Raw genomic sequence first — 27,467 nt, 5'->3', positions numbered from 1 at the left:
AGATGTCTCAGCAGAAAATAAGGAGTGGAGTCAACCCTAGGTGCTGATTGCGTGGGTGATAACCATGGGTTTCTGATGTTTTCATGATGCATGTGGCATAACCCATCCCAGCATTTCTTGGCCACCTAAAGTTTAACCCATGTGCTTTGACTTGCCGATGTCAGGAGAATAGAGGAAAGGAAAGAAAAAAGTCATCTTGTTTGTTCATTCATTTATTCACTCAACAGCTCTGCTGTGCTATGGGGGAAATGTAGGTGAAGTCTATGCATGGTTTCTGCTTTCGAGTTCATTGGAGACACTGATCTAAAATTAGAGAAAAATAACATAGATTTAAGGCAGTGAAATGAATATGACCAAGTGTCTAAATACAGAGCAGAAAATAGGTACTAAGGATTATCAGGAAGGGAAGAGGATGGAGTGGACTGAGTGAGAGGCAAAATGGGGTAGTTGAAAGAGCACAGAGAGGAGTCTGAAGGTTAATCTGCCCTCTCAGAGCACAGGAACTTGGACACCAGACCAGGCCTGTTGGGTGGGGTGTCCCTGGAGCCTTAGCGAAATCTGCCTGAGCGCTGACTTCAAAGCATGAAACAGAAGTGAGTGATTTAGAGGTGGTGTCCAGAGACAAAACCAAAGCCAGAAGAAGGCAGGCAGCCTACTCATTTGTCAGAGAGGGCTGCTCGGGAGGGAGTCACCATGGTGATGGGCCAATGATGAAGTTCTTTCTTAGAGGCCCCATAGTGCCGTGTTGAAGGCTGACTCTGGAGCCAGACTGACTGGCTTCATGGTTTGTTCTCTGAGTGACCTTGCAACGGTTACTTGACCTTTCCGTTTTACAATTTCCTCATCTTTAAAATGTCAATGATTATTATAGTACCTACCTGAGGAGTCCAATTGTAAGATTAATTGAGTTAACATAGGTAAAGTGCTACGAGTGGTTCCTGGCACATGGTAAGTGACCAAAAACGTTAGTTATTATTAGTTAAGGCCACATCCTTAAATATAGTTTGGGCTACCAGTTAATTTTGAGAATGCTTTTCAAGTCTGATCCTTATCAACCCTTTTGTCAGTAGGCACGGCCATGCCGTAGCTCATTCTAGCCAGACAGTTGAAGAGCAGAAAAGAGAGGAAATCAAGCAAAAAACAAAACACAAAAAACCCCAAAAAGGGACTAAAACATGGTCTGATAGTCCTTCTCTGAGAATTTCTTTGGAGGTCTAACTTTAAAGAAGAGTACCTGAAGATCGTTTGAAGAAAGAACATGCATATTGACCATGTTGTATGAAATTTGTCGGCTCTGTAAACACACTTGTGTTTTGGTGCCACCCTCCAGTTTTCCCTGGTTTTCCTCAAGAATAAGAATTCTGTTCTGTCCTCTCCATCCCAGGCTTCAAATGCTCTTTTTTTTTTTCTTTTTTTTTTTTTTCCCCATGAAAGCAAAACTCCTAGGCTACATCCCGTGTAACTCCAGCAATGCGAACAAGCTTTTGTTCCCAGTATTGGCAGCATGTCTCCTTCGTTTGTCTCCCTGCCTGTCTGCAGGTCTTGGAGCTGCTCTGCTGTGGGAGATTGCACAGAGCTGTAGATTCAAGCCATGGGGCTTCTTTTACGAGCCAAGTGCAGAGAAAGGAGCCTTTCATCGCTCCAGCCTCGCAGTCAGGTACTCCCTGGTGGGCTCGTCACAAGGCACAGGCCCTGGAGCTCTTCCCCTGGAGTTTGCATTTGTTTCCTTATAGGGCATGATCCTGGCGATGGGAGAAGGAAAGAGCAACCCAAGTTAGCAGCTCCCTCTGCAACCACTGCAGGTTGATTTCATGCTCAGCCCATGGAAGTCACTGGTTTGACCCAGTCCTCCCCAAAGCCAGCCTGAGTTCTTTATTAGTGAGCAGGAAAAATGCTTCAATCATAGCACCAGATGGTACCCAAACCAATTTGGATTGTCAGCTGAGGCCTGCTCATTTCCAAGGACTTTGTCTAACATCAGGGTTATTTCCCCTAGTCTCCATCTAGCCTTAAGAGATGATCTTGCACAGATGATTTTGATGAGAAATAATAATTTTCTCTACACAGGACCATAATCATTACTTGTTTTCATCTTTATTAATTCATTCAACAAGCTTTTATTGAGTGCCTGCTGTGTGCACTAGATATTTTAGGGTGTACCAAAGAGAAATCCATTCCTGTTCAACAAATATTTGTTGAATACGTATCATGTACATACCAAGCACTATACAGGTAATGGGCGTATGTAACCACTAAGGTAAGGTATTTGCCTTTAAAGAACTCGTAGTCGGAGACAGATGAACAGTCTAATTGCACAGTAAGTGTCAGCATGAGGCAGGTGGCCCAACGCCCTGACTCACCCTCTTTCATTCTTGCTGTGTGAACCATGCTACACGAATCATTTGGTACTCTATCCTCTCAATCTTCCTACAAGAGAGGTTGGCAATGGCATTAATACACCACCTATGTGGGCGGCTATCACCGAAGTAGATCTTTAGGCAAGGATGTAGGGAACAGTCAATGATTTGGTTCTCTACTACCTTGCTACCCAAAGAGTGAGCCATGAACCGGCAGTGATGGCATCACCTGGGAGCCTGTTAGAACTACAGGGCTCACCCTAGACCTGATGGATTAGAATCTGCAGGTTTAATAAGATCCACAGGTGATTTGTATGCCCATAAGAGTTTGAGAAGCACTGCTCTGCTAGTTGTTTGTTCCCCAGGTATTTCGGCAATGATGGTGGGCTCAACGAAAGATCACCACATTTGTATTTTCCATAAATGTTTATTAAGTACCAACAACTCAGTACCTGCTAGTTACATAATCACTTAATAAAAAGAGAGGTGTAGGCAGTTCCTTAAACATGGCACACTGAGTTTGGGGCTATGTCACCCTGTCATGAGGGCCACAACTGATTGGACAGAAATCTGGGTCTAAGCCAAAAACAGTGGTCGATGGGCCAGTGACCTTTGCCGTATTCTGACAAGAAAACTCTGCAACAAGGTTGCTTTATATTGCATAACTAACCCTATCAGACGCATTTCCTTTGGGAATTAAAAAACTAGATAACACTGATATTCACCATGGGTAGAACTAGAGAGACACATGAAAAGAAGCAAGAAGAAACCATTAAGAGTAGATAGAGAATAGGAGGCAAAACCACAGGGCAATGCCACCATTTTTAAGGGTTCACTTAGAAACGTGCTGGGAACTTCACGTAATAACCTTTAATCCTCACTGCAGCACTGAAAGGCAAATGTTATTACTGTATTTTTTAAATGAGCGATCCAGGGCTCAGTAAAAGGAGATAATTTATCTATGATCACTCAACTCTAGGAAGAGTGAATTCAGAATTTGAACCCTGTTCTAATAGGCTTCAAGCCCAGATGTGCCAATCTTTTCATATTATCTTTCTTCAACTTCTTGCCTATATTTTTGTCCCAGTTTTTCCTGGGCTATTCTGGGGCCACCTAGGTTCAAGGGCAAAGCTATGGGCACAGCTCACCCTGCAGAGCCACACAAAGGATTAGTATCACTGTCCTCGGGTAGACTCAGGAGAGCTTCTTCCTCACACACATTCACATGAAGACACTGTGGGAACTAGGAGAGAAATCCTGGCTTGCTCCCTTTCTTCAAGGAGCTTATAATCTTTTTGAGGAAGAGAAGCCTGAAATTTAAAAAAAGATTGATTATATAAGTTAGTGTGTCTGAGATTCAGAAACTTTATGCAGGTGGTAGGATTTTAGCAGGGCCATGGAAGGAAGGTTTTAGCTAGGTGAAGAGGAGGAGGTGTCATTTTAGGCTGGGGTTACAGTATAAGCCCAGGCAGAGATGAGCCTGTTGAGAGGAAGGAGGGAAAAAATGAATTATCTGCTCTCAATTCTCAAAAGAGCCTCTAATTCAGCCTCAGTGAATGCATGCTGTATTCAAACATCTGAGGAATCAGCAGGTCCAGTAGGTGACTGGAGAGAGATTGCAAAGGGTCAGAGTGAGACTCAGGGAAAATCTAAACAATAAGAAGAAAACAATGAATCAATGGGTCAATGGGTGTGGCCTGCCAAAGGTATATGTTAATCAGGGGCAGAGCCCAGTAATTGTGTCTACACTTGGGAGAGTGAGTGGACTGGGATGTAGGTTAAGTCACCTTCCCCTCCCACCACTGCTAGGATGGTAAGAGTTCTAGAAGCCGATTATTTCATAGGTTTATTCTTGGATAAGGTAGGGGGTTCTATCACTAGAGATGTCTCAGAATCTGTAATTATATGTGTCAGAGACTGTTAGTGCTCAACAAATATCCATGTGCTCTCCAATAATTCCTAGCTTCTCTAGAAGCTACAAGGTGGCCAGTGATTGGGTTTTGTTCAATGAGATGCAGGCAGAAGTGATGTAAGGTGCTTCTGGGCCTGGCCCTTAAAGGCATCTCATGTATCCCTCAAATCTCTTTTGCTCTTCTTCAATGATTTGGGGAGGTCATACGTTCCAGATAGTGTAGCTACAAGATGGAGGAGAGCTGCCTAACGGGCACTGGACTTGAAATATTCATGTTGAGCTGCTGAAAGTTTGATGTTTGTTGGTTATCACAGCCAAGTCCAAGTCCAGCCTACCCTAATACATTCTAGATTTATTTTCGTATTTATTCAATATCATTTGTTTCCTCCACTTAGCAGTAAATGCCACTGGGTTTGTTCAACAGTATATTCCCAAAGATTGCCTGACACATAGTCAAAATGTTCACTGAATGAATAAATAAATCATTACATCAGTCACTGAAAACAAATTGGTATGATTTTTTCATCTTAATTTTCCGCTCTCCAAGAGCATAGCCTTTTTTGTTTTCTTTTCCCTTCAATGTTATCTTGATGTCATCTTTTCTTGGAGTTACCTGAAGGTTGGGGCATTCAGACAAGGTTGGGAAGAGTGTGGAAGGTGTTAGAGTGATTTTTTCCCCTGCCCTCATCCTGCTGGTGATTGTCCTGGGGTCCATCCTCTCCTGGGACATCCCTGCTAAAGGAACCCAGCAGGTCAACCAGAAAGTCACAACAGAGGCCTGCCTCTTGCCTATTTAAAGACTGCAAGATCAGGAGGTTTTTCAGAAGAAAATCACAGATCTCTGTAGCCCACCCAACATTTTTTTTTGCCTAATGTACCCACCCAATCATGTCAAAATCTCTGACTTTGAAAGAGATCAGTTCTGTGTCGTACTAAACACTCCTGCTATGTCTTGATGTCTATGAGGCTTTGATTGGTACTAGAAATGGTGTAAAATCATGAACTATGATCTAGATTCAGGGCAGAGGAAAGGACTACTGCTGGGTGGCCCCCTTTTCTGTTTCCTTACACGTAAATTTTACCCACTTAGCCCCTCAGTTGGAACAAGATGAGGATTTGCTTTGCAACTAATGACTGACTGAAACCTTCTAGAACTGTAGGCTTTGGGGACCCATGTTTCCCACCAGGCCTCTGCCCCCTCCATCCTTTCTGCTAAATACTGGTAACCCGCATACTTGCTAAGAGATCAGACCCCCATAAGGTCTATTTAGAATCAGTGGCCTAATTTTTTTGAACTTCAAAATGATAATAATAGCAACATGGACTTTTGTTTATAAAAAAGTGCTTGGGGATCCTGGGAGCATATCCGTGACAAAACTGCATCATTCGCTAATCAATACATGTCCCAATTTGAGCCCCAGCAGAGAATTTGTATATTTAGTCCAGAGAGAACTCATTTAACAAAAATTTGATAATTTATTCCAGAATCCAGTCAGAGTGACCCCATAGTATTAGAGGTGTATAAAGCTGTTTAACACTCTTGGACTTTTAAGATGTTTTCTTTCTGAAATACAAAGTGGATGCCTCATTATTGGGGGAAAAATGAAAACAACCAAGTTTACAAAAGAAGCACCAAATGACATCATCCATGGCAGGATGGTATCGTGGAAAGTGCCAGGCGTCAGAATACCCAGACTGTAGCAGTCGTTGTACCGCTGACTAGTTGTATGACCTGGGGTAAGTCCCACAATAGTTTTGATTGCCTTTGCTTTGTAATAACTATTAGTTCCACTAAGTGATCTTTGAGGTCTTTTCTAGTTCTAAAAATCTAAAGTTTTCTGGAAAGATTAAAACAAAATAAAGCAATAATATATTCGTGCGGTAGAGTGGAAGGGGGCCTGATCTGCTGGGTCAGCTACCGGGTCCCTGATTAGCCCATATTTGTGAAGTCATTGTGTATTAAAGATTCCTTTTACTTCTTTGTCTCTCTTGTTCTCTCTCTTATTATCCCATTTTCACACAGAGTAGGTCCGCTCTATGGCCCTCTTGCTCGTTCCATTCTTCTTTCCGGGGGTCTGGAGGGTGGAGAAATCAGACACCAAGACTTGGGAATTAGAAGAAGTGAAATAAACACTAGATCTCATAGCTGGTTTCTGTTCACGGTAGTTGGAATCAGGAAGAAGTGCTGATCGACACCCAGTGTTCACAGCATTGATTTTGGGAGCCAAACTTACTAGTTCCCTGTGCACTTTCCCTCAGGACCTCGGGATATGGGTGCCTCTGGTTTTGGAGAGCAATGAGACATTCCTGAATTCCCTGGCCCGGAATCACTTTAATTCTACTCAGTCTCACCCTGACTTTTAAGAGTGAATAATAGATATGTATAAGCATCCAGAATGACTTAATCTCTACCAAACTTGGGTTCAATTTCTAGTGTTCTCAAGATGCCTTTAAAAACTACGCAAGGAAGAAAACATAATCAACCTTCCCCACCCGCCCCGGACAGTTGAAAGCCCTCACCCATAAGCATGTCATCCATATATAAACATGGGCCCCAAGGAAGGAGGAAGAGGGATACATAGACCTGGTTGGCTCAGAATTAAGCTGTTGGAAGCATGGGCATTTGGAAGAGCGGGTGGCCTCTGCGTTGGGCAGGTGTAGTTCTCCAACCACATCAGCATGGCAGCTTCTGTTTTTCATTTAAATCCACCTTACGTGGAGGAGTTCCACCCTTCCAGCCTCCTCACCCCACCTGCTCTCTGCCCAGATTATGAAACGGCGCTTCTGTTTCCCTTCCGTCCATGGAGAAGAGTTCCCGTAGAAATCATCTGAGCGGTTGGGAAACTCAGCCAAGTGGCACCACGTGTGGCAGAATCTGTCCCTGTTTTTCTGCATGGTGGGGGTTGAAACTTTTTGGGGGGCTCATGCCTGTAGCTCGGCTCCCGCCCTCACAGAATAGTATTTGGCAGAGAGAAGCAAGCAAACTCTTACACGGTCAACCAAATTTCAGTCTGTATTGATTATATCATTCAGAGGTCTTTTTTTCTGGCTTAAATGTAGCATCACGAATACACAGCTGCAGAGACTATGCCAAACAGCTCAGCTGGCGGTACACGCTGCCATCAACAGAAAACCGTTTTTCTTTTCTCTTGCTTGAGATGTTATCACCAGGAGCCATGTGGATCTCCCCGGCCAACCAGCCATCTCTCCAGCACATCCACAACAGCAGCGCCGTAGGCGCTGGGCTCCACCTGTGGAACGTCTCCCAGGGGGAAGCTGGGTGAGGAGGCTGAGATGGGGGTAGAAGAGAGGAAGGGAGGATGTAGTGAAATCTATTCTGTTGACCATTCAGACAGTAATTCTGAGAAATGAGATGCTATATTCCTGAACCAGGGCTACGACTAGAGCACTGGACCTGAGATAGACACTGTTTCCACTTTCTATTAAGAATTATGGATAATGTGTTTAAGTCAATGTCACCACTCTGTCTGGCAACAAGTTCCCAGCTGCCTCTGGAGAATCTTGAGCTCCATAAGGGAGTAGGGGACCAAGATACATGCAATAGACACAGAGAAATTATAGGCACAATGAAATAAAGAACAATACCAGGAAGTATATGATCGTACTATGCCCGTATTTAAAACCGTCTGTGGTTCCCTGTTGTATAAAGAATGAATTTCCAATCTCATCACACAAAGATCTTCACAGTAAGACTCCAGGCCCTCTTTGTAGTCACATCTTCTGCCTCCATACTGTGTATGGTATTTTCTGTCCACACAAAGTTACTTGCACTCCCCAAACAAGGCAAGCACTGGAATGCTTCTTTGCTTTTGTACGTGCATCTCCCTCCACTAAGAATGCCTGAATCTTTCTTCTCCACTTGGTAGACACCCACTTATCCTGCCCATCGTGGCTCCAGTGTGATCTCCTCTTGCTCAGCCCCCCTGATTCCCCCTCTCAGCCAGCATTCCGCTCCTCTCAGTCCTCCTGGACTTTGCATCTCTCTATTTCGCAGCACTTAGCACGTCCCCACCTCAGTGTTCCACTGGCTTCTCTTCCAGTAGACTGTGAACTCGGCAGGAAGCAAGGACCACCTCTGAGAATAACCAGCACCCAGATCAGTGCTCGGCACACAGTGGGTGCTCCATGAATGTTTGCTGAGTTATTTGAAAATGTTTTTTTAAATGAAAACATGTATACACGCTCAGTGAAAATATTCAAACACAAAATGTACAGAATAAAAAAGTAAAAACTTCCCTGCCATCCCCATGCATTCATCTATATACATGTGTATATGTGTGCACATATACGCATGTACATCCTTATTTTTTGTTGTTGTTAACAGAAGTGGATCAGAAAATGCACACTGTTTTTATCCTTTAAGGCACCAGTATTTCGGAGATGTCTTTCCACATCAATACTTGAAGATGTGCATCATTCTTGTCAGGTTCATAGTATTTATTTGAATATTAGTAAGGCCAAAAGTATATATACAACATGCTATGGAAGCTCAAAGGGTCCAGAGGTCACCATGGATTAGGAATAGCCAGAGAAGGCTCCACAGAAGAGGTGGACTTGAGTTTGGCCCAGAAGGATGGGCAGGATTTGGACAGTGGAGACGAGTGGGGTGGTGTGGGTACAGGGGGCTTTCCTGATGGGGGCACCATGGGAAAGGCAGGATGGGTGCATTGAGGGGGGTGTGTAGACAGGCAGTCTGTGATAGACAGCTGGCCTGGAGCAGCAGTGAGACCTCAGGAGTGGAGGTGAAGCAAGCATTGAGAGCCCCAGGAGGATGGATTGATCCTGCAGATGACAATAGTGCCACAAGGTGATGGCCAGATGACGCTGTGGTTCAGGAACTGTCTGGTAGTGTTTGGTGTGCGGTGTGGCCTGGAGAGGGAGAGACTAGAGATAGGGCTCTGCAGGTTCTCAGCGGTGACAGGGAAGGGAAGGGAGAGGTAACTGATTTTTGTTGAGCACCAGCTCTGTCCCCTGCGCTGTGCTAGACACCTTACCCTCATTATGTCACTTACTCCTCCCTCCCACACAGTGAGATGGCTGTTCTCAGACACTTCTTAAGATGAGGACACAGACAAGGCCCAGATCACTATGTATAGGGCCCAAAGTCAATAATTTTGAATTTTGAATCCACCTCTGTTTAGCTTGGAACCAAATGGCCTCTTCACTATGCTCTGCTGCTCCTTGGGCTGGTGAGGGGATCCGTGGAGAGAGGTGGGCGAGAAGAACGGAGAGATGAGAGAGATGCTGGGAAGGAAGTATCTAGGGAAATGAGGACTGTGAACAGGTCTCGTGAAGGGAGGATTTAGCGTGGCTCTTGGGTTCATGACGGGACCCATGGGTGGTGACTTTTGGATGGAACTTTATGGAGAGAGGAAAGATCTCATTCCCTAAGATATAGGCTCCAAAATATATGTTTTATGCCCGCCTGCTCCCTCCCACCCATCCACAATTGTACTGAATTTTCCTCTTCATGACGTTCTCTCTGAAAAATCCCCATGTCTGCTGCCACAGACAGACACCGACGACTTGCTCTAGCAACCTGACATTTGTAATTGTGTTGGTCAAAACGTCTCCCTGCAGTGACTGGAGTTATCTCAGTCTTCTGAGCGAAGTATGAGAATGACAGGATGACGGACACTCATCCTGAAGTGGGAAATGGGTGGGACGCCCCCCACCACCCCTTAATCCAGAGCCGAACCTCCAAGAACACCCAAAGCGAAAGAGTCATCTCCAGCACTTCATTTCACTGAACTTCTTTTGTTCAACTTCGCCTGCATCTAGCACTCTAGCCTCTAGAGGGCACTGTTTGCCTGGAAATGAAGTTCTGTAAGTTGCGCTCACCTTTCCCTCTGGGGTCTATTGCTTTTGCTATAGAGTACTTCGTTTTCTTCAAGAAGGGTGTTCCTTTCTTTTGTGCCTGCGTATTTGTGTGAGCGCGTGTTTCTCCTTTGAAAGTGGATTTAGCACGTATGGACACGGCAGATAATTACTCTGACCAAAGCCTGTCAGTGTCTAGGCAGGTCTTTTGAAAGCTTTCTCCCCCCATACGTTCTTCCAGTGCCCCTCAGTCTGACCCACAGCGCACCTCCCCCAACCCCAATTATTTCAGTGTAGGGGTCACCGTCACAGCTCTGCCAATGCATCTCAATCCTGCCTCACAGCTGCCGGGGCCGGTTCAGCCGGGCTCCCCACTCAGGGCAACTGAGCCTTGATTTATTACATCCCTTTCCAGTGGTCCTGGTCTCTCTTCGGGCGAGACTGCTGATCATGCCACATTTTCAAATTGGTTCTGCGCTGCAAACCAATGTCTGGGAGGGACGATAATTTGGGCCTTGAATCCATTTCAACGGTGACCTCCTGCACTCAGGGGTTGACCTCTGCTCTGTGGACATGAAGGGCACCTGGGTGCCCCCTCTGTGTTGAGAAGGTGAGTGGATAAATATTGCTTTGCAGCGCCTCTGCCTGCAATGTAGACACGCGCACAGCCCCCCACACACTCCCTCAGCAGTTATGTTTGTGTGATGCACAAACACTTCAGGAGCTCTGAGCAGGGCTGAGTGCCAGGGCCTGAGCATCCGTATTCTTTCTCCATTCCATCCCAGGGGCGGTGCAGTTTTTGCTTTTCATGCTGCATACACAAGGGGTAAAACATGTGTCTCAGGAGTGGAAATTAATGTCAGTGAACCTTGGGAAGGGAGGGACCCAGGAACTAGAGAGCTGGGTGGAAGGATTGAGCAGAGGGCATCTGTGGAATGGCTTTAGGAGGGGATGGGGGATAATGTTTCCCGGTGGTCACACATGGAGTGGGCATCTTCTGGAGAACAGCTTTGTGGAAGTGGCAGAATTTGTCTCTGTGGCTCTCCTGTTGTTCTCCTTCCCTCTGTCATGTCTCCTCTCCTCTGGCTACTCTGGCCCATTCTGCCAAGAGGAAATCCTGTAATCATTAGATGCCAAGGATAGAAATGCCCAAGAGATCACTTTGTTTATCACCATTTTATGGATGAAGAACAGGAGCTCCTCCCCACAGAGGATGTATGATAATAATTATGGTTATCATTTATCCATGCTTTTTTATGCACTGGGCACAACTTCAAATGTATTAATGCATTTAATCCTTAGGATAATCCTGATAATACTATGATACCAGTTTACAAATATGAAACTAAGGTATACAGAGCAGATTCCTTTTCTAAGGTGATGCAGTGAGAGATTGGCAGAGCAGAGTCCAATCTAAGCTGTCAGGCTCTGGATATCATACTTGACTTTATATGTTCAAAAATTGTATTGTTTATCGATTGTGTACTATGAGTCAGTCACTTTGCATATATTATCTAAAATCTTCACAATAAAAGTTGTGCTCTCATCGCCACAGCCCGGGTTGGTTTCCCAGGCAGGGAACCACGCCACCCTTCTATGGATTGTCATACTGTGGTGGCTGTGTGTTGCTGTGATGCTGAAAGCTATGCCACCAGTATTTCAAATACCAGCAGGGTCGTCTGTGGTGGACAGGTTTCAGCGGAGCTTCTAGACTAAGACAGACTAGGAAGAAGGACCTGGCCAGCCACTTCCAAAAAATTGGCCGTGAAAACCCTGTGAATAGCATCAGAGCACTGTCTGATATAGCACCTGAAGGTGAGAGGATGGCGCAAAAAGACCGGGCTGGGTTCTGCCCTGCTGTATGCAATGTCCCTAGGAGTCAGAATCGCCTCAACGGCACTCACATACATATATAATACTCCTATTATATAGATAAGGAATTTAATTCCCAGGAATATAAAATGCCTTGCTACAGGCCACAGAGCCCATATATGGCCACGCTGGGATTTGAACTGGGTGTGTCAGGCTCCAAAGCCTGGGTTGGTTCCATGTGTTACATGATTCCCTCAAGTGACTTAAAGCAACCCTATCCCAGGGGAATTTGCATTTTAAAAGCAAGCCAGGAGGAAAAGACTACACTTAACCAGGAGCATTAGTCTGGGTTGGTATTGCAGAGAAAGCAAGGGAGGATTGAGAGAACATTAAAACTTTGTAAAACATACAAACTTATCCTCAGACAAGTGTCTCTCAGCTCTGCTTTGTAGAGGAACACAGAATATCCGAGAGCACTCTAGACATAGAAGCAGAAAAGCCGAGTTCAAGACAGTGCTCTGTCACTTACTGGCTCTGGGTGATTGTGTTATGAGTCACTCAACCACTGCGGGCCTCAACTTCCTCAACTGTACAATGGAAATGATAGTGCCAGCTCTACCCATCTCACATCGTGTTGTAAATTATAAACCTAATATACATTATTCATTATTATTTCTTGTGATTTAGGGGTTGAGACCTATATCCCATAAGACGGCAGCACTCTCTCTACCCAATGAGGTGAGTGGGGTTGAGGGTGAAAGGAATGAGCAGAACCCTTTTTAGACCTGATGGGGAGTCCATGGGCTCAGTCTTTATAAGTGTGTTAGCTAGTATAAACACCTCTTGCTGTCATCAAATTACTCCCTTTCTAGCTTCAGGACAGAACAGGACAAGAATCATTGCTTTGACCGCCATTTTGACTCTGGACAAGGAGAAATGAGGAGAAAATGGCCCATTGGAGTGATGATGGAAGACTATGGTTGGCATGCCCTCTGCTTTCTCAGAAACAGAGCATATATCTCAGAGACAAGATATAACAAGGTACTCTATATATTGTAACACAATAATAACAATATTTATTCTGCAAAAGTTCCAAAAGTACAATTTTTCAATCAAGATCAAAAGTAAAACCAACCAACCAAGATCTATTCATCACAATTCAGCTGATGAAGACACATTCATTGGGTCACTGCTGCACAGATGATTATTTGTAAATGAACAGCCCATATGGAAATTTTAATCTGAAAGTTTTGGTAAAGCTTCTTGCTTGTTTGTGGAGGGTTCTCGCACTAATATATCCCTGGAGTATGTATCCCCCCGACCAGAGCTTGGTAATGATGCACCTGTGTGGAGTGGGGCAGGTAATGAGGCTGGAGCTAGACTGAATGCATGGGGGGGCAGATGAAGTAATACATGTAGACATGCTTTGAAAATTATAAATCCCTGATACTTCTATAAAATCCTAGAAACTGTTTTATCTGGGGTAGAGGTGGTAGACACACACACTTGCCCAACTCAGTCTGCTCCATTAGTATGATTTGTGGAGTATGCCAGAGGGATCAAGGATTGTTAGTGCCCTGTGACCCCATCCATGGCCACTACTTGTCTAGAGCCCAGCGTGGTGCCCATCACATAGCAGTCTGTCAAAATTTGCTGGATGCATGTGTTCTCAGAAAGTTTCTTCTCACCTTTCTTTCTTAGATACAACGCAGAAAAAGGAGCCTCTTTTTCCCTCTACTCTTCATTAGGACATCAGGAAATAATAACTAAGAAAAGTCGTTTCACGCAGCCATTACACATTGTGTGTGTGTGTGCGTGCGTGTGTGTGTGTAGATAAGGCAGAAATATTCCTTGGCCCTAAGCCAGCCTCTATCTTGGATTTGTGTTGTGTCTTTGGCAACACTTAAATGTGTTTCCATCTTTAGAAAGAACAGAGATCGCATCTCTTGAAATTTTTTTTTTATTAACTAGATTTGAATTTGAAGAGTGACATTGACTAACGAGTACCTCATATCACAAATGGTTAGATTTAGTTTCAGATCTTTCCCTAGCAAATCTGTCTCTCTTGATCCTTATAACAACAACAAAAAAAACCAAGCAAAAAATGATGTGGTGATGGAGGATGATATAGATTCCTCAATCCAATAATATTCCCTAAGTTTTCCCATTTAAATGCTTTTGCTCATGTATGGCATCTGCCTGGGACACCATTCCTTACTATGTGTTCGGTGAAATCCTCTTCATACATCACATTTTTCAAGAAACCAGACTTGATTCCACATCTTTTCTTCTCCATAAACTCTTGTTGCATTTGGCTGTGCCTCTTTTATGAAGTTTATCATGTGCTGTCTAGGTTTACAGTGTTATGGGCACATACCCTAGGTCTACTGGTAGATTGTAATTTTCTTTGGGGTGATAGACATATTTCCCCAAATAGAAAATACTTTGTTCGTTATTCTATCCTCATTTTTGTATTTCACACACTGGAACTGCTCAATTAAACCCTATTGAATAAATAAATTAATGAAAGGGTAGAGATACAAGATCAGGCTGTGTATGAACAGGAATAGTCGTCTTTCTGAGCTGATCAGTAAAGTTAAGACAGAAAGCTGGGCACCGGGCAGAATGGAACCTGAGTATTATCTTCAGCTACTCAGTATAAGAAAGAAACTTTCCATGCTCCTTTCTAAAGCCAAACTCTCCACTTGTGAACTGTATTTCCGACCTGTCTTGTTACTTAAGGAAATCTCTCCAGCAATTCTTCCTTTTCTCTCCTGCATCATCAAAATTCTCCCTCTTTATCAGATGATTCTCACTTACATAAGAACCTGCTGTAATTTTCCCATGTTAAAAAGAAAGCAAAAACACAAGTCCTCTTGAGCCCACGTCCTTCTCCGGTTACTATCTCATATCTCTGTTGTCCGTTACAATAAAACGTCTTGGAATTCTTGTCCCTACTCCCCACCACCAATATCTTGCATTCCTTTTGCACCTACTCCAGTCAGGGTTCTCCCTCTGCTTCTTTACCAAAGTGCTTTTACTAAGTCATCCATGACCCCCCTGTTGTGAAGTCCAGTGGTCTATTCTGAGGCCTCATCCATCTTTCCTATCAGCAGCTTTTGACATCGATGATCACTCTCCTGGCTTACTTCCTAAGTCATTGGCAATTCCTTCTCCTGTCCCTTTGCTGATTCTTCCTCAGGGGTCTTTAAACTCTAGAGTAACCCATGGCATAATACTCAGACTTCTCTTTTTTTTATCTCTATTCACTTCCTACATGAAGCCACCTGGCCTCATGAGTTTAAATATACTCTGTATACCATGGATTACCAAACGTGTTACTCTAATCCTGACCTCTCCCCGGAGTCCAGCTGCCTATTCAGCATTTAATCTTGGATGTCTACGGGGCATGCCAATCATAACATGGCTCAAACCTGACTCCTGATCATCCCCTCGCACTCATTCCCACTCCCCCATTCTCCTCATCTTAGTAAATGGAATTTTCATTCTTATATTTTCTCAGAATAAAAACCTTAGTGTCATCTTTAAATTCTTTTTTTTTTTTTAATATTCCATGACCAATTCATCATCCAATTCTACCAGCTGTACCTTCAAAGAATACCCAGATTCCAATCATTGCTCACACCTTTACCTTTATCCTTCTGGTTTTAGGTGGCCATCCAGCTACGGCCTCTTTGCTTTCAGCCTTATCACTCTATACTCTATTCTCAAGCTAGCCACCAGAAAAATCCCTTTGAAAGCATAAATCAGACCCTGTAACTCCTCTGTCTATGGCTTTCCATCTCAGAAAAAATGTCAAAGTTCTTCTAATAGTCTACCAAATGGCCAGCCACACTAACCTCCTTACAGTTTCTCCAAAAGGCCAACATAGTCCCACCTCAGGGCCTTTGTACTTGCTATTCCTTCTGCCTGGAATACCTTTTCTTTGGGTTTCCACATGGCTCAATCTCTCACTTCTGTCAGGTCTCTTTTCAAATGGCATCTTATCAAGGACACCATTCCTAACCACCCTTTTTAAAAACACTTCCTATTCGTCTTCCCTGCTTTTATTTTCTCCACCATCGTATGTCACCACCTGACATACTATACATTTTATATATTCAATGTTTATTGTCTTTCTGCCCATTATTAGAAACTAAATCTCATGCAGTGAAATTGTCTGCTTTTTTTCACTGTTGAATCCTTAGTGTCTAGATTCAGTGTCTGTCACAAAGACGGCATTCAATAAATATTTGTTGTTGTTCAATAGATAAAGCAACAAGATTAACCAATGCCTGTAACCTTTAAGACTCACATGGTTTTTTTGGGGGGATGTGGGTAGCAGTGCTAATGAAGGGACAGTGATCTTAAAAAGTTGACAATGGGTTGGGAAAGAGAGGAATTAAGTAAAATTACAAAAAAAGAATCAACAGGCACGGTTCTAAAGTAATATAAAGAATTCTTTTTTCAAGACTTGGTGTCTCACTTCTCATGGGTTTGCTCTTCTCTCGATATTGTACCCCAAAACTGGGGACCCATCTTCAATCTCAAAATGATAGAGTTCAGCCAGTGTATGGGATTCGGGAACTAGTGGGAAGCAATTTGTTTTCTTAAGAGAAGACGATTAATACATTTAGATATTAGAGCAAACATTACCCATTTGTACTTTATATCAAGTCTCGAGTGCTTATGGGGTATCCTGCTTGGCGCTCTCTCTGGTTAATGGTGTGATGGGCAGAGAAAATACAGACCCTGCTCTGTTTCTCCCTCAATGCGGGCTAATCCCTGTGAAGAAACAGGGAAAGGAGGTAGGCCCAAGGTATGTGGGCGTTTGTGGGGAACCAGACAAGAAAATGAGAGTGGGCGTGAAGAACAATGCTTAGAAGAGAGAAGCAGTATCTTGAAATCTCTTATCGTCCAAGGCCTTGGGGTTTTTGCCAAAATGTGGGTTTTATAGAGAGGTAGGCAGCTTCAAACCTAGAAAGACATGTGGTTGAAATTAGAGAAAAAAGACAAAATTGTGAGGAAAGCTACTGGATGGAAGGCTGGAATGATTTTTGTGGGGAGTGGTGAGCCTGTGTGTGCCCACATCCGTGCTGGTTCTCATCTATCAGAGTAAGTACTCACAGGGCCACATGGTTAGTGTGTTCTAACAAACTGTGCCAGATGTTACCAATAAAAGAGAGCCCCAATACATCCCAGTATTGGCATAATATTTTCTACGTTTCCAGCTCTTGTGGAGGTGTTGTTGACAGTTTGATGGACTAAGGACTCACTGTGGGTTTGATTGTGTTTCAATCATGAAAACCCAAAACTAAAAGGTACACAGAGCGTTAATAAGAGTTAACTATCTGTCTTGACTGAAAAATATAATATCGGAACCTCAGGTAGGACATCCCAAGAAAAATGATTTCACATAAGAAAGGTCCCAGAGGCAGCTGTGTAAAGCCCTGTTGGTCAGCCTCCTGTCTTGCTCCAGGTTCAGAATATATGAGATGTAGATCATACATTCCCTGTGGCAGATTAACTAAGAGGGAGGGAAGACAAGGAGGATGGAGGGGGAAAGACAATGACAGCTACCAACGTGGCAATATGGACTAGACCATCTCCAAGAACACTCATCCCTTGTAAATATTAACTGTCACTGTAATAATAATGATAAAATAATAACCACTTATTTACTTTTTTTTCACTTACTACTTTTTGTTAGGCACTTCATATATATATACATATACATATATAAAATATATCATATACCCATAAATATTGATAAATTTTTCAAGAGCCTGTGAGACGGGTATCAGTAACCCCTCCACTTTGCCTTACAGCATTCATGGCCCTTTCTCTCAGTTCTCCTTCCCTCTTTTTCCCTACCCAAAGTCCTCTTCAGATATCTTGAACACCCAGCTTTCCCCACCCTCGCAAGGTCCTGGCGTCATCCTGGCTGAGAGCTGTGAGGTCAGAGCCATGGAGCCATCATTTCTCACATCATCCAGAAGGGTGGCATTAGGGACTTTAAACCTTTAGATTCTTCTGTCCACTGTAGGACTGAGCTTGGGACTTTCAAGTCCTCAGAATGGATCAGCTGCAAAACCAAAACCGAAAGCCAAAAACAGATGCAAGAACAAAAACCTTCTTTTGCTAATATTACTGTCTCTGATGGCATAACTTGCTACCAGAGGTGAGAGGAGAAAAGGAGTGAGGGGGGTAATAAGTCTTGCTTCGAGCACATTGTCTTCTCTTTTTTTGTAAATGAGAAATGAAGTCTCAGAATAGTTAAACCGGTGGCCAAAACTGGTAAGTGGGGGAAACGTGTTTTGATTTGGGATCTATTGGACTTAAAAGGTCAGAGATCATATGCCGTGTACCTTCTCTTGGCTTCTATTTCCATTTGTCAACTCACAGGTCTTTGAAAATCCTGTATCAATGAACCAGTTGTGACCCTTTTACTGCCAGTGTCTCTGCATGCCCCAGATGCTTAAGTTGTTGCTGCATGAATGTTAGCAGTGGGGAGAGGTGGCTCTGTATATGGTGGGAGAACCATATAGCGCAGGGAACCACAAGTCTGTCTCTAACACGGGAGAAAGAGAAACAAGCCCTATCAACTGAGAATGTGATTGACTCAACTCTTTCTGGCTAGAGCTGAGTTAGGTTTTCCAAGCAGAGGCCTTACATTCCGTTTCCTGATACCCAGCACCATCCCAGGGAAACACATGGTTATACTATGACCTGTAGAAGACAAAGACCAGCTGACTGTGTCTCAGGGAAGGGGCCTTCGTATGGGGCCTGGGCTGTGTCCTCCCCTTCTTTGCTCTTGGGATGTCTGAGTGGCTTTCACTACAGTAATATTTTCACATCCACATCCTCTCCCTTCTATCTCTTCCTTCCCTTCACCTGCATCTAAATCCCTCTGCCTTGGAGTGGGAATTAATGAACGACTCCAAACATCTGGCCAAAGCTATCTCATTCCACTCTTCTTTGACTCCGCTACTAACATTCAGTATGTCTGGAGCAGAAGGCAACCTGTCTGTGCCTTACCACTATGGAAAAGGAGGAGAATTAAAGGGGAATTTTGAGAGGATGCTGGAACCCGCGGATAAAATATCCTTAAGCCTAAGGGTGATTGTGCATCTCCTGTTTTCTTTTCATTGGGAACAGATCTTGTTTTTTATCCTGGCTTGTGTTCCCCTTTTTCCTCCTAAATTGTCTTTAATAAATGAAATTGCTGGGCCGGCCTGGTGGTATTATGGTTAAGTTTGCGTGCTCCACTTCAGTGGCCCAGGGTTCGCAGGTTCGGATCCCCGGTGCAGACCTACACGCTGCATATCAAGCCATGCTGTGGTGGCGTCCCGTATAAAGTAGAGGAAGATGGGCACAGATGTTAGCCCAGGGCCAATCTTCCTCAGCAAAAAAGAGGAGGATTGGCAATGGATATTAGCTGAGGGCTAATCCTCCTCACCCAAATGAATGAATGAATGAATGAATGAATGAATGAAATTGCCATGACAAAGACATAGGACAGATTTGGTACTTCCCAGTCAGCTGTTTGGATAGTTGACTGCTGATGCAAAGGCACAATTTATCAGTTACTAGGTTTGTCTCAAGTTTGGAAAGAAAGGATGCAAAGCAAAGGTACAAAACAAACCAAGAGGCTTGAGAATTGTCAGGAGACAGAAGGAGAGGAGGAACCTGAATTTCAGTGAAAAACAAAACACAAAAAAACCCACTGAAGAACTCAAATTAAAAATCTACATCCAGTTGGTGGTGTGGATAACATGTGGGCTGCTTTTGTATTCCCCGTCTTGTATAACAAACTCCATATTAACTTATGTTTACAGTCTAGGATCTATTGTGCTGATCTGGAGAGTGAGTCGAAGGAAGAGCTTTTAAAAGCCTGCAGGTTAAATTTCTTTACCTCATAAAATCCTAAATCAGAATAAAAAAGGAGAGAGGAAAATAGAATTAGTAAGCGAGGGCTGAAATTTGGGGGAAAAGTTGACAGAAAATTAGGAGGTAACAATAGCAGAATAGGTTGCCCTAGATAGCAGCGTTCCTAGACGCAGAGGAGAAAGATGGGTGAAGAGAATCTTTAGGCTGCTGATTGAGATGAGTACAGTGTAATTGTCCCTTTGGGACTTCTTTAAGAGCCTTAGGACCATCACTTTTCAAGGTCCTTTTAATATTATTATTATTATTATTATTATTATTGTGTGTGAAGATTGGCACAAGGTAGCCAAATTTATTTGGCTATCTACACTTACACAAATCATTTCACATGTGGTAGATGGCTCAAGTCATATTCAAAACCACAAGTCTCTTTGGTTTCATTACCATGTATCTAGTTTTTTTAGAAAAAAATCAAATATATATTTTAACCTCCCTGTTTCAAAGTGTTCTAAGTCCTCACAAAAGTGATTTTATTAAATTAAGTGCTTTATAAAACACTGCAGATGTCATAATTGTTAACATACAATTCACCAAACTGTACTGAACTGGTACAGTTTGCTGAGCATGTTTCACGGGGGAAAGGAAACGCCAAAATCTGGGTAAAGTCATCCCATCACAGCCTGGGAGAATAAAGGAGATTTTGTTTTCCAGACACTTCAATCAGGCAAATAAAAAGATACAGAGTTTCTCTCCTCCATCTGAAGTGCTCCATCATTAGAAATATTCTGATAAATAAAAACTAGACGGTCAAGACACTCAGGAGATTCCATAACTTGTGATGCGATCATGGTTTACTTTCAGCTTCGAAGATGGAGGATTTTGGTTATGTAATTTTTAAGTATCAAACTCATGGCTTTTCAGTAGTAGTGTCTTCACTCTGCAATAAGCATTCTTCTTCACAACGTGTTTTTTAAATCCTCAAGCTCAATTTTGATACTAGGTGCACACCACATGTCCTTTGTGAGAACTGCTTTTCTTGATAAGTTATGAAGTAGTTCAAGGAGGCATGGTTAAGGCTGAATGGTGATAGTAAATACTACACAATTTTTGGTCCTATTGCAACCTTTGTTTCCAATGTAGTGACACTGCTGCTGTGGAATCAGATAGCGACAGGATTTTTTTTTTAAACAATGATTTAGTAGCAACTGAGCTTCCAGATTTTAACTCCTTGGCAGCAAGATCCTACACTCTCATTCTCACGTTGGCACCTAATTGTCCAGGTGTTAAGTAGCCAGCACAAAGGTATTGCACTTCGGATTGTAGCATTTGGCAGAACTAAAAGGAAAGGAATTGTGCTATATGTTGAAGGGATTGTGCACAACAAAAAGAAGACACCAGGAGAAGATTAAAACGTCACATGAGGTCTTCAAAACCTTGTACGTCTCCTCCACCACGACCATCACCATAGTATGCCAGACTTTCTTTCTTGGTGGCTCCAGGAGCCACATCTTCTTTTTGCTTCTCTTGCTACTTTTTTTGTCGCTGTAAAGCCCAGTCAATGAATTGGTAATCTTTTTTAAGTCATCAATTTCCAAAGAAAAGCATGTATCTCCATCTAAGGACTCCAAACCTTTGCATAATATAGTGCCTTTTCATATTGTGTAATTTTATTTCTTAGTAACTTTGCACAATCCGTGAGGTCATCTCTTGAAAACGGATGCAGAGCATTGACTCCATAAGCTCTGTTATTAAGACCAAACGTTTCTTTGGCTAATTTGAGGTCTGACTCTTCCTGTAATTTCTTTAGTCAAGCCTCGGTTTATCTGCTAATTGTTCTCTGATGTTAGCACATTAGGTTCTTCCAAACTCTTTTTATTTTTTCCTGTTGCTGCTGTTTCTCTTTGATTTTCTCTCTTTTTTCTTTTCTGAAAACTTTACTTCTGGTCATACTTCGCTTTCTTTCCTTTCGCATCATCATTGTCATCCCATTTATTCTGACAACTGTACCCCTGCCTTCCCAGCTGTCCCCACCAGTGTACTGCAGGCCCCCATCGTCTGCACAGGGCTCCACACATAGCACGTCTGCATCCAACCTGGAGGCCCCAATGACCCCTCCCACTCAGGATGACAGTCGCAAGTCTAGGTTGTTACCTGTACTTCTGACAGAGTGGCTATAAATCAGAGCCCTGGCTTCTCGGGTTTGATTAATTTGCTAGAGCAGCTCACAGAATTCAGGAAACATTTACTCACTAGATAACTGGTTTATTACAAAGGATATTAAAGGATATGAGTCAATAGCCAAATGAAGAGATACATAAGGTGAGGTCCAGAACAAAGGAGTTTCTGTCTCCGTGGAGTTTGGGGCTCAGCATGGTGGCACGTGGAAGTGTTCTGGTTTCTCAAACTAGAAGCTCTCCAAATCTGGTCCTTTTGGGTTTTTATGGCAGTTTCATTAGATAGGTATGATTGATTAAATCTTTGGCCAGTGGCGATTGAGCTCAATCTTCACCGCCCCCAGAGGTTAGGGGGTGATGGGTGGGGGGGATGGGTCTGAAAGTTTCAACCCTTTAAGCACATGGTTGACTCCACTGACAACAAGCTCCCATCCTTAGGTGCTTTCCAAAAGTAACCTCATTGACATAACAAAAGACACATTGATCCCTCTCATCACTTAAGAAATTCCAAGAGTTTTAGGAGCCCTGTGCCAGAAATGCAATGAAGACCAAATATATATTTCTTATTATAAATCACAATATTGCATGCTGAGGCTGAAGAAGGTCTTGGCCAGCCAGGCCTATCAGCATCCATACCATTGGGCAGGTGATGCTCAGGAGCATTCACACAGCAAAGTAGCTGGTTGAAAAGATAGCAGAAAAGATGAGGCTGGACTCTGCAATATATCTAATGTCACGATGGGGCATAAATTTGGCAGAGTTCTATGGGACATAAATCCCAAGGGTGAAGGAAGGAGGGTAGTTATCAGGGTAGTCAGGAACAGAAGGGAGGAGACTTGGGTGATAGAACATTCTGACTGCCAGTATAGAAAGGCGTCTTGTTGAAGCAGGAAGTCATCCCAGAGCCTGAAGATTCCTGGGCCCCTGGGCAAGAACAGAATTTTGGTAAAGGATACCTGGTGAGAAGGTGAATGAGGGGGAGATTCAGTCAAACTCAAATCAGCAGGCATTTATGGGGTTCGTCCCTGATTTAAGGCTGCATTTAGGAGTTTTGTACAACAAAATGACTCCTATATGATTCACATTCTTAAAGAGATTATAATCCATAAGGAGAACCAGAGACCCTACAAGCGTTAAGTCAGATTTCAAGTGTTGAAACGAAAGCGACGTACATTACTGAGTACTATGTGATGACAAAGAAATGTGCTATTCCTTGGGAAAGCAGACTCTTGGTTGACAGGTAAGATCCAATGACTGTTCTTTCACAACCATCGCTCTGGCAAAACCCACTTAAAAAGAAAGGCCAACACTTAAGAAAACACAGTATTCATGAATGTGAACACACACACGGAGGTCCTCTTAATGTATTGTATGGGTTTACAAAATCTGTCAGTCAACTTTCTGAGTGCCCAGTAGGTACTATGCACATGATGGGGAGGAAGAGCATGGAGGGAGGGCAAAGACTAAATCTCTTGAGTCTGACCACGATCCAGAAGAGGCAGACACCTCCGAGAGTGACGCAGGTCCAGGAGTCCACTAAGCCACTAAGGCACCATTTGCACTGCTGCTGAAAATTCACGCTTGTAAAATGTGCCATTACCACCCTTAGGGGATTAGCGCTGAGTGTCGTGTTTGAAAATGGGAAGAAGGGTGAGGAGAGGACTGATAATAGTCTGCTCTTCTACTTGTAAGATCTGTGGGTTCCTGAGGCTAAGAGGGAATTAAAAATGTAAATTAGACTATAGATCCATTCACTCCAAGCTGTGAGGAGTGCAACTCTGGGCAGATTGTTGAGAAAGTATCCTCCACTGAAAAGGAAGGCCCCAGCCAATGCATCTCCAGTGCTAGCCTGGAAGAAGGAGCAAACCAGATGGTCTTGTGTTTAAAGCCCTTACAAGGAGATCTAGGTTACCAGACAGCTGATAGGAGAGAGGGGTGGGAGGTGGGGCAGGCACAAAATGACTATAATCTGGACCCCCATTTAGAGGTATTCAGACCAGTGATTGAGGGCTGTGACCAGAACTTTCCTGATAAGCAAGAGGGGTATCTGTGGGACTTGGGGCTCTGAATATGTATGGTCCAAATTTCTTTGTGTGGCTGATATCTGACTGATATTTATTCTTCTAGATTACACATTCTGACTCTGAGGAACAAAGGGCTGGCGAGAGCTGCTCTCTGGTGCTTAATAATTTGAAGGAATTTACATTTCAATGCAGCCTTGTGCTACATTTCTCATACAACCTCTCCCTCTACTCCCTACTTGCCTTTCCCTCCCCCTAATTTCTCTTGATGGAAAGAACAGACCACTCTCTCAATCTGGGGAAGGAGGTGGGGAGAAGGGAAGAAGGAGAAAATCATAGAGACATCATGGGAGGGAGGAGATTTATTGATATTCCACTTAGAATTTATTCCTTCAGAATCCGATTTATTTTATGTTTATAAATCATACATTACCAAGTACAATGAAATCTCCCCAAAACCCAGAGGGTTACATGGTGTTCTCTGTGATTTGACAGAAGAAACAGAGGGAGAAAATGAGTAAGAAGTGAAGGGATGGGAGGGGTTGGGGATGGAAATGGGTAGCCCTGGATAAAACTCTTCCCAAGGAATAGCCCATGTCTGTGTGGCTTGCTTTATGAGGGAGTGTGATCCAAATAATTTCCTGTGTCTTCCCACCACTGTCTCTCCCTCTCCTCTCAGGGGAAAGGATACATTGTCAGGTAATTAACCATCACCATTACAGAAAGTACTTCACCAGGCAGAAGTGTGAAAACACATTTACACCTCATGTAAATGGGATAGGAGATTTTACTGTTTGAGTGACACTGGAGGAGCCATAAAGTGACAAAGATAAAGTCATCCATGGTTAGGATTCCAAGATCTTAACAGCTTACATTCTGCTTCTAAAATGAGCTACCCTCTCTCCCTTCACAGAGCTGCCACAAAGTGTGTGGTGACCGGTAGACTATAGGGATCTTGGGGTATAGCCCAGTGGACATGGTAGTCCACCTGGGCTTGGCAGCCAAGCTAAGACCCTACACTATAAATTTAGGGTTTTATTCTGCTATTGTTAGTGCAGTTATTCAATAAACTTGAAGATGTTTAATCTGCACCATAAGGCACTGTTTGTGCCCTCAGCATACTGAGATACAAGTACACAGCCATAATACAGGGAGATGTGACAAGGAGGTCATGAAAGCATGGGAGAGGCAGTCCCAGAATGCTTCATGGAGGAGGTAACATGTGACAAGCTCTGGAGAATGAGGAAAGGCTTGTTAGGTGAATGGAACAGGAAAATGCAAACGCACAGAAGGCTGAAGGTAGTTTGGGTTTGTGTGGTGCATGGTTTGGTAGGTAGAAGAGGGTTGGTACCTGAGGTTATTTTAGTCAGTAGGACAGGTTTCTGGATATACCACAAAAATAACTTGGATTTTATTCAGTATATAAGAAATTTTTATAGGAACAAAGAAAGCACCAATCTGTGGATGGGGTGGGTAGGAAAGAATGGAGAAAAGGAAAAATAATTCCTATATTCACCAGGATAAAAGTATGGAAACCTTGACACAACCCTCTTTAACCTCAGGACATGTAGATCTCGGTTTCCTCTCAGCTGAAGGAAGAGGGAAATCAGTGGCTATAATTTTCATACCCATGAAGATATTCTGGTTAATTATTGTTATCTCTGACCAGAACCTTCTCAATAAAGGAGAAAGGGCATCTGTGGGACTGGAGGCAGAGCCTTGAGCACCTCCTTCTGTGGTGTTTAAATCAGTTGCTATGAGAAAAAGCAAACCTATAAATTTATCTGCCTCTCCTCAGATTCTAGATTAAACCCATCTAAATCCTCACTGTAGAAGAAGATGTGATTCACACTCTATGCAAGTCTGAGGGGCATTATTAGGTCTGTTGCATCCTAGAAGTTATAGCTATGATTCCAACAAGCTGGGGGGCGGCCCATGAAAAGAGGAGATTCCCAGGGTGTATGGGGGGCATGTCTGGGGCCAATGGACAATGATGTGGGCCCTTAACTAAATGTTATTTGACGTCACAGAATTTAGACATACACAATTACATTTTTGGTCCACATTTTTTATCAACTATTGAGAGAGGAGTGTTAAAAAGCTCTATTATAATTATAGATTTGGCTTCCTCTCCTTTAATTCAGTTAGTTTTTGCTCAGGAGATGCAGAACAGGCTTCTTCTGACCTGTTCATAGGAAAGGTTTAGGTGGCAAGGTTGAAAAATGTGAGCCCACTAATGTTTTGCTTCTAGTTTTCTTTCCTTATTTTAGATTCAGGAAAGTCCGCAGGAAGTTTTTTATTTCAGATGATGCTCTATCTCAAATTTTAATTTACTTAATTATAGATCTCCTTAGTCAAGAAAAAGGCTGTGCTTGATTAATGAGTTCCTCACCGGCTTAACAACATTAACCTACAGTTAGAAGTAAAATCAATTCATTTATTTAGCAATTTAAGAATAGATGAAGTTGGCCCCTGTGATTGCCAAACAATTGTAACAAACCAAAGATGAAAGTGAAGATTCCTGTTTTCCTGTTACACATGAGTGTTTTTACTCTTTAAGGGCAGTTTTTTTCTTTCCAGAGGAAAAAAATATATATATACAGATTCCTTAAAGAAATATATTAATCATATGTGTTTAGCTTTCTTTACTTAATTTTCTCTCTTCCTGATGTTACAGTACCCTTACTACTAAGGAAACGATTATTTCATTTCAAACACTGTTAGGGTTATCCTCCCATGCAAACTTTTGGGTTGTCTTCTCAGCTTCTAAAGTTTCATAAACTGGAGAGTCTTCTAGCCTGAAGGAGGACTAGTTTCCTGTTTGTATATTGATGGGCCGGGTTGAGTCCTACATATAGTCGCCAACCAATAAAACTCAAAGAAGGAGGTGGTCATATTGTTTGCACTTCTTAGATTCATATCAAAAATTACCTGCTTCTCAAGTCATTTTGCAGATTCACTTATGCATTCATTCATGTAAACAAACATTTCCTGAATTGTTGCTATGTGTGTGGCATATGGTAGCCCGAGGTTCTCCGAGCATGGTTCCTGGACCTGCCTCATCAGCATCACTTGGGAACTTGTTAGAATGAAAATCCTTGGTTCTGACACCAGACCTACTGAATCAGAAACTCGAGGGGGTGGAGCCAGCAATCTGTGTTTTAACAAGCCCTCCAAGTGACTCTGATGCAGCTCAAGTTTGAGAACCACTGTGCTAGACAATGGAGTCAAGACAATGATGAATAAGATACAATCTATGGTTCTTGTGTCCAAAGAGCTCAGAATTTATGATGTGAAATGAGAAATCTCAGGGTCCTGAAGATGAAATATTTTACCTATCCATGGTCTCACTACCAGTTAGTAGTAAAGACTGTCTTCTGAAGGCCAATCCAGGGGTCTTTATATAACATCATGTTGATTAGCCATCTCTTGCCCTTCCTTCTACCCCCAGTTCCTAACTTAAAAA

At 43.0% G+C, this 27,467-nt stretch overlaps 1 long non-coding RNA gene across 1 annotated transcript in view; it reads left to right on the top strand.

Annotated features, from left to right (window-relative positions):
* LOC147917805 (uncharacterized) overlaps nucleotides 1–27,467 on the top strand; it is a 61,031-nt gene that overhangs the window by 9,751 nt on the left and 23,813 nt on the right. Inside the window, exons 2-3 of the long non-coding RNA XR_015548868.1 lie at nucleotides 12,607–12,657; nucleotides 12,792–12,960. This is a non-coding gene — a long non-coding RNA (uncharacterized LOC147917805). The remainder of the gene's footprint in view (nucleotides 1–12,606; nucleotides 12,658–12,791; nucleotides 12,961–27,467) is intronic.

The sequence above is a fragment of the Ceratotherium simum genome, chromosome 2 (genome assembly GCF_057802395.1).
Source record: "Ceratotherium simum simum isolate JZ-2026a chromosome 2, ASM5780239v1, whole genome shotgun sequence".
Taxonomy (NCBI): Eukaryota; Metazoa; Chordata; class Mammalia; order Perissodactyla; family Rhinocerotidae; genus Ceratotherium; species Ceratotherium simum.
The sequence above is the reverse complement of the archived record's forward strand: the minus strand, read 5'-3'. Positions and strand labels throughout refer to the sequence as shown.